This window comes from Perissodus microlepis, chromosome 9 (genome assembly GCF_051167445.1).
Source record: "Perissodus microlepis isolate ML-2025 ecotype Zambia chromosome 9, ASM5116744v1, whole genome shotgun sequence".
NCBI classification, from domain to species: domain Eukaryota; kingdom Metazoa; phylum Chordata; class Actinopteri; order Cichliformes; family Cichlidae; genus Perissodus; species Perissodus microlepis.
Window position 1 is genome coordinate 31893288 of NC_140469.1, and position 7119 is coordinate 31900406.

Below are 7119 nucleotides of genomic sequence, written 5' to 3' on the forward strand. Positions count from 1 at the left end.
CAGACTTCAGCTGGAACAAAACAGGCGAGCAAGTTGCCAGGCCCACATCTGTAGACCCAGCTGACCATAAGGTGCCAGGAAGAGTCGCAAGTGCGGCAACTGCATCCGCATGGTCTATTCTTTCTCTCCCATGGATTCTTGAGATTTGTTCATGCTCCAATATCACTGTGTCCTCTGATAGACAAGTGATACGGTAAATTTTGCATTTTGGCGAGTACCAAACGTCTGGAATCTGAGTAGCTTGCCAGCCCGGTTCATCGAGGGCTCTCTTGACCATTGTTCCCAGCTCCTTCGCCTGATGACCCTCATGGACCGCCAATGTAATATGGGGCACTGAATCAGGTCCCATTTTGAACCAAGGCCGTTGTTCTTCGGTTAAATTTACTCCTGCAGCGACGCCTTCAGGACCGACATAGATGTTCTGAGAACACACATTCCAGGTCTGACCTTCAAGGTCAGACTGGAACAGGTCCCTATAAATTTCATCCTCGTTCTTATCATAATAGAGGGTCACGTGGCATGGATCTCGCGGAGAAGAATAGACAGCCAAGGCCATAATCCAAGGTTTCCACAGCTGATACAGTCTCAAAATGCCTTCATCCACCAACCGACCCCAGTAAATGTCAGCTGTAGGTTGTTCACAGTCTTTCAGCAAATACTGGTTCTTTGAAATTGTCCCCAGGCACAGAAACTCTTTTCCTCCTGGAAGTGTAACTGTTAATCCATCAGCTGAGCACATGACAGTGGCTCCCAATTTAATGAGCAGGTCCCTGCCCATCAAATTCACTGGCACCTGAGGAGACACCACATAACTGTGCTTCAATGTCTGATTTCCCAGCACCGTCCGGGCTGGATTAGTTATTGGCAGAGTCATTGGAACCCCAGAGAAACCCACCACACTAACCGTGTGTTCGGAAAGTGTGACACTGCTTGGTCTTTGTCTCAGCGTTGAGTAAGTAGCTCCAGTGTCCACTAGGAAGGTCATTTCAGTCCCTTCCACACTCATTGACAACATCGGATCTGCCATTCCCATGTCGTCTTGTCTCTGTGGGTCCCGTCAGTACAGCTCCTCCTCTCCGCCCCAGTAGGCCAGGGGATACTGAGCCACCGGCGCCATGCTTGGGTTTGGAGCTTGATGTCCCCTTGTCTGGACCACTCTGCCTCGAAGAGCTCCCTGTGCCTGGGGTGGAGATGGATAACCAAGTTCTAGCTGTCGTGGTGTAGGACAATCACGAGCCCAATGTCCTCGTCCTCCACACCTTCTGCATACATTCGGGTCCAGCATAGGTCCCCCCAGACCACGGCCCCTTGGTCCGCCTCCTCTTTGAGATCCACCACGCCCCCTCAACGACCTAGTAGCCCCCCAATCCCCCGCGGGTCTTCCTTGCCTTGGTCCATTGGCGGGCCATCGGTCATCAGGGTACAGAACCGGATCCAAATCTGGCCAATCAGGCTCCGGATTGCCCTGTGGCTGCGCCACCAGCATCTTCTTAACTCCATCTTTGTTTTCCTTTTTCTTTTCGTTTAGTTTTTCTCTCGCCTCAGCCAATTTCAATTTTACTAACTGCCCTTGCGCCTCCTCCAACTCCTGTTTTTTCTTGTTCACCTCGTCTCTTTCCAGCTCAAGTCGATGTATGATATGCCTCTCCCATTTTGCTGAATCCGCCACCGCAAAGTCTGGATTCTTCTGTAGATCTGCTCTCACTCGTTCTGGCAGACCTGCTAACACCGCACATCGGAACCACGCCCGAGGTTCCCCATCTTGCCCAGGATGCTCCCCAGTTTGGAGAATCCACTGTTCTTTTGCGTGCTCTATAAACTCTCTAGGGGAATGTTCTGGGCTCCAAACAATCCTAGGTGTAGTGCCAATATTATGGGTCGGATACTTCTCACGCACTGCATCAGAGAGAGCATTTCGCACCCTTGCATAGGGGACATCGTTTGGTTGGCATACAGTTCTTGCTATCTCTTCCACGTCTGCGAGGCCTCCACCTCTGAAGGTCCTCCCACCGATAGCACGAAAATCTCCCAGGGCAAGTTCTTCTCCTTCTGTAAGACTTCCTAGTCTTCTCAACCAAGCCGCTCCTCCCTCTGTGATCGGGGGCAGCTGCTTCACCAGAGCCTCAAGATCTCTGATATTATAGGGATGGTAGACTGGTTCGCCCTGTGAACCCGTCAGTAAAGGCATAGTGAGGGGCAATTCCTCCTCTATGTCACACTGCCCTTCTCCGGTTTGCAATGCAACGCTCTGCTTCCGATTCTTTTCAAAGATCGACGGTCTTTTGTCTCTTACTTCTTCCAGAACCCTCCCAGAGCGAAGCGTCTTCACTCCTGGGAGACCCTGAAACTTTGGGGCGAGTCCTCCCATTTCCAGGTTCGACACTTCTCTAGATTTTCTTGATTGTCTTACAGAGGTCGCCAAGTCCTTTTCCAATGCCTCAAGCGTTTGTGCTAATAGCCGTGGTGTTGCTACGCCTTCTTCCTCCAGTCTTTTCAAGGTCTGTTCCAACTTTATCACGGCCTCCCGGTTGTCAGATATTTTCCCAACAACATGGCCCTGCCACTGTTCTTCCTCAGGGTTGTCAACCTTTGACCTCTGACTGGTTTTTTGGTTCGCCTTTAATGGCTGCCTCTGAAACTGCAGTGAAGGTGAATCTTCCTCTGAAGTCCAGACCTCCTGGGATGCATTTCCCTGGCTGGGCTGTTGCGGTGTCACCTGACCTGTACTCATGGAAGCCACAGGTTGAGCTTCTTCTGTAGCTCCATCTGGGCTGAAAAGAGAGGGAGGGATCAAGATCACCCCCCGTGTAGTAATTCCTTGTGATGCCCCAGCAGCTGGGTGGGGCTGACTCACTTCTGATGCAGCTGCCACTGATTGAGGCTGCATCACTTTTTGTGTAGGTGCCACTGATTGAGGCTGCGCCACTCTTGTGTCTGCCTCCTCTATGCCCCGAGCAGATGTCGATGGTATATGATTCTCCTGTACTTCCACAATTCCTCCTTTAACTGTTCCTGTTTTTCCTCCCGGCCCCCACAGGGTGCCACCCTCCAAAGTCACCACTGGACAGATATAAGGAGGGGGTGGGGCACTCAAGAATTCCTTCAGGCTGGGATATAATATTCCCTCAGCCTCGGCTTCTTTTATTAAGACTGGTTTGGTGTCATTCACTTCCTCTTGCATCCAGTGAGAAACGCCTTGGGAGACAATCATAAGCTTGCAATACTTATTTTGTTTTCCAATCATGAGCTTCTTTTCTGCCTTCACTTTTCTCCCTTGAAAACGTCCCAAGTGTTCCTCTTCAAGCTCTTTGATTCTCTTCTCACATTTCTCACCTTCAACTTGGAAGATGGAGTGAAGAGGAGTTCTGTCCTCCAATGTCTTCTGTTGATTTTCACATAATTCCTTCACTTCTCTTTCCAGATCTTGACAATGGCGGGCAATCTCCTTTGAAGTCCCCTCAGCAGTAATTTTAATTGCTTTCTTCAATTGCTGTATTTGGTCCTTCAGTGGCTTGTATCTCTTTCCCCCATCAGGGGTCACCTTTTCCTCTTCAGCCATTTTGCTTTTCGACCTCACTTACCTTTACCAAAATGGCCGCTCTTAGGCTCCTCCCTTTGGGGTTGCCTCACTGTAGTTCCCCTTTCGGCAGTCAGAATCCCTCAAGCTGGTCAAGCTTAACCTCCGCTAGGCTCTAGCCGGGGAGAGACCGCCCACAGACACACATACACACACACACACACACTCTCTAATGCTCCTTTCAAGACAAAACTTCACAAACGTCTACTGCAACAATTTAAGCACCTCCCGGGTTTCGGCACCAAGAATTGTTGAAAACTCGTTCGATTTGGGCAAGAGAAGTAAGCAGACTGAGTCCAGGTAGGTGCCAAAAATAGTGATCTTTATTTACACACTTGCGCAGAGTGTGGGAAGAAACTTGCAACAACAATCTTACAATCTTCAACGAGCAGACCGCTCCCCATCCTTATATTACCCTGATGACGTCACAGCTAGATCTTACTGGAAATGATAACAGTTCCAAAGTTCTCCTTATATAGGCATCCAATACTACTTTCGAGACAAACAAGTGTGTGATATGTTGTGCAGTTTTGTGAGACTGTGTGTCCAACCGAGAGATTGTCCTGAGACGACCTCCCTGTTCTTAGTACGTGCGGGAGTGAACGTGCGTACTTTCCATGACTCTCTATGTGCATGTTGGTGTAGGCCTGAATATGTGTGTAAGTGAATGTAGAAGGCCCTACTGGACCCACAGCTTCGAGAGGTGTGAATACAATGATATGGATACCATTTGCAACAGCTTAAGCAGATAGAATAATAGAGAACAACAATAGACTAATTAAAGTGATGATAATATGCATACATTAATATTTTGGTCAGATTACCATAGATATAATTCAGAGATTATTCTGTCAACTGGTTCAACAATGATGAATGATTGATCAATGATAGCCCTGATTATAAATTGTCACCATGAGAATACAAAATAAAATATCTCTTGTCCACACTATCTATCTATCTATCTATCTATCTATCTATCTATCTATCTATATCTATATCTATCTATATCTATATCTATATCTATATCTATCTATATCTATATCTATCTATCTATCTATCTATATATATATATCTATATATCTATATCTATATATATATATATATCTATATCTATATCTATCTATATATATCTATATCTATATATCTATATATCTCTATCTATCTATCTATATATATATATATATATATATATATATATATTTAGATATAGATATAGATATCTATATATAGATATATAGATAGATATAAATATATATCTATATCTATATACCTGGGGATCCCACGGGCGAATGGGAACCATGAAGAGGACGCTAGGAAAGCTGCAACTACCAAGTACCTGCAGAGGGTCAGGCAAGTCCTGAGGAGTCAGCTGAACGGTAAGAACAAGATCCGGGCTATCAACACCTACGCCCTGCCCGTGATCCGGTACCCAGCTGGTATAATAAGTTGGCCAAAGGAGGAGATAGAAGCCACTGACATCAAGACCAGGAAGCTCCTTACCATGCATGGAGGGTTTCACCCCAAGTCCAGCACCCTGAGGCTGTACTTGGGGTGCTGGAAGGAACTCCTCCCAGCCCATTGTTCCTTCACTGGGCTGGTTTCAGCCATTTCACCCCAAGTCCAGCACCCTGAGGCTGTACGCTAAGCGGAAGGAAGGAGGCCGGGGACTGGTGAGTGTCAGCACCACAGTCCAGGATGAGACAACGAACATCCAAGAATACATTGGGAAGATGGCCCCAACTGACAGCGTGCTCAGTGAATACCTCAGGCAGCAGAAACCCAAGAAAGAGGAGGGAGGCGAGGAACCATCATGGAAGGACAGGCCCCTGCACGGTACCACCGGCAGATAGAGGAGGTGGCTGATATCCAGAAATCCTACCAGTGGCTGGACAAAGCTGGACTGAAAGACAGCACAGAGGCACTAATCATGGCAGCACAGGAACAAGCTCTGAGCACAAGATCCATAGAGGCTGGGGTCTATCACACCAGGCAAGACCCCAGGTGCAGGCTGTGTAAAGATGCTCCAGAGACAATCCAGCACATAACTGCAGGGTGCAAGATGCTAGCAGGCAGGGCATACATGGAACGCCATAACCAAGTGGCCGGCATAGTATACAGGAACATCTGTACTGAGTATGGCCTGGAGGTCCTGAGGTCAAAATGGGACACGCCCCCAAGGGTGGTGGAGAATGACCGAGCTAAGATCCTGTGGGACTTCCAGATACAGACGGACAAAATGGTGATGGCTAATATCACAATATAAAGCACCTTCAGGCGACTTTTGTTGTGATTTGGCGCTATATAAATAAAATTGAATTGAATTGAATAACCAAGCGGACATAGTGGTGGTAGACAAACAGAAGAAGACGGCCGTAGTGATCGATGTAGCGATACCGAATGTTTCTAAAAATAAGGAACTAAAACATTTGTGTCTCTTTACCAGCTGAAAAACACCTCAGTCGATCACAGTCGGCTACAAACACAATTCCTTCCTTCCGTCCTGTGTGTGTTTGCTGACCTTTCTTTGTGTCAAAGTTCATTTGTTTCTGTTAGAAAAATAAAGGCTTGATTCTTATTTATTCTCTCACCAAATTAAAATGATCTCCTGTAATCTGCAGGCTCATTTGTTGTGAAACAAAAGCATTCCAGCTCTACAAGCTGCTTACGGATCTGGACTGGAGTCAGTTTTCTCTGAGCACAGACGCTGAGAGGGCAGCGAGGCGAAGCACTTCAGGTCATCTCATAGAAGTGTGAATAAAACAACGCACTGATTTTCACTCCAAATGTTGTTTAAATGAATCAGCAATTGAAGGGCCAACAGAGACAGTGATGCTTAATAGGAGGAAAACACATCAGACTTGCATTTAAGAACTGGCTTCGTATTTTACACAGGTTGCCATTTGCCCTTTTTAAAAAACAAAACAAAGCTTTAACCCCGACTTGTCCCTTCCTCAGCACTTTAGACCAATTTAAAAATTTCCTTTTATCTCCAAAATTTTAGAAAATGTGTTGGCCAACCAGCTTCCAGTGTTTCTACCTGCTTATTGCATTTGAGATGAGTTTCTGTCAGTTACTCAAACAGCCCTGCTCAGAGTTTATGATCATAATTTAATTCACAGATATGCAGGTGAATATTTGGTTCTTGTTCTGTTGGGTCTTTCTGCTGTCTTTAATTCATGATTTGCGTATCTCTTGACCCATTTAAGGGGCCCAAGCCCCAGTTTAGGAACCTTGAGACTGGAACCCGCTGACTACATAAAGTACGTAAATCTTCTCTGAAATGTGGCTGAAGTTTCACAGAAACGTTCACACTTGATCTTGATTTGCATACCCTTGTTATGTTGTTCTTTGTTTGTAATTATGGGTCAGATGTGAAGCTAAAACCCTTCTTGTCTCATTGATATCAGTTTTGTTTTGAGAATAAAGTTATTCCATCTGATCCCTGCTGTTTATTCATCTCTGTCTATCTTTTTTTTTTACCCTTTTTAAATTATTTTTGCAGCATTCATTCATTTTAATTGGATGCCTACATGATCCTTCAT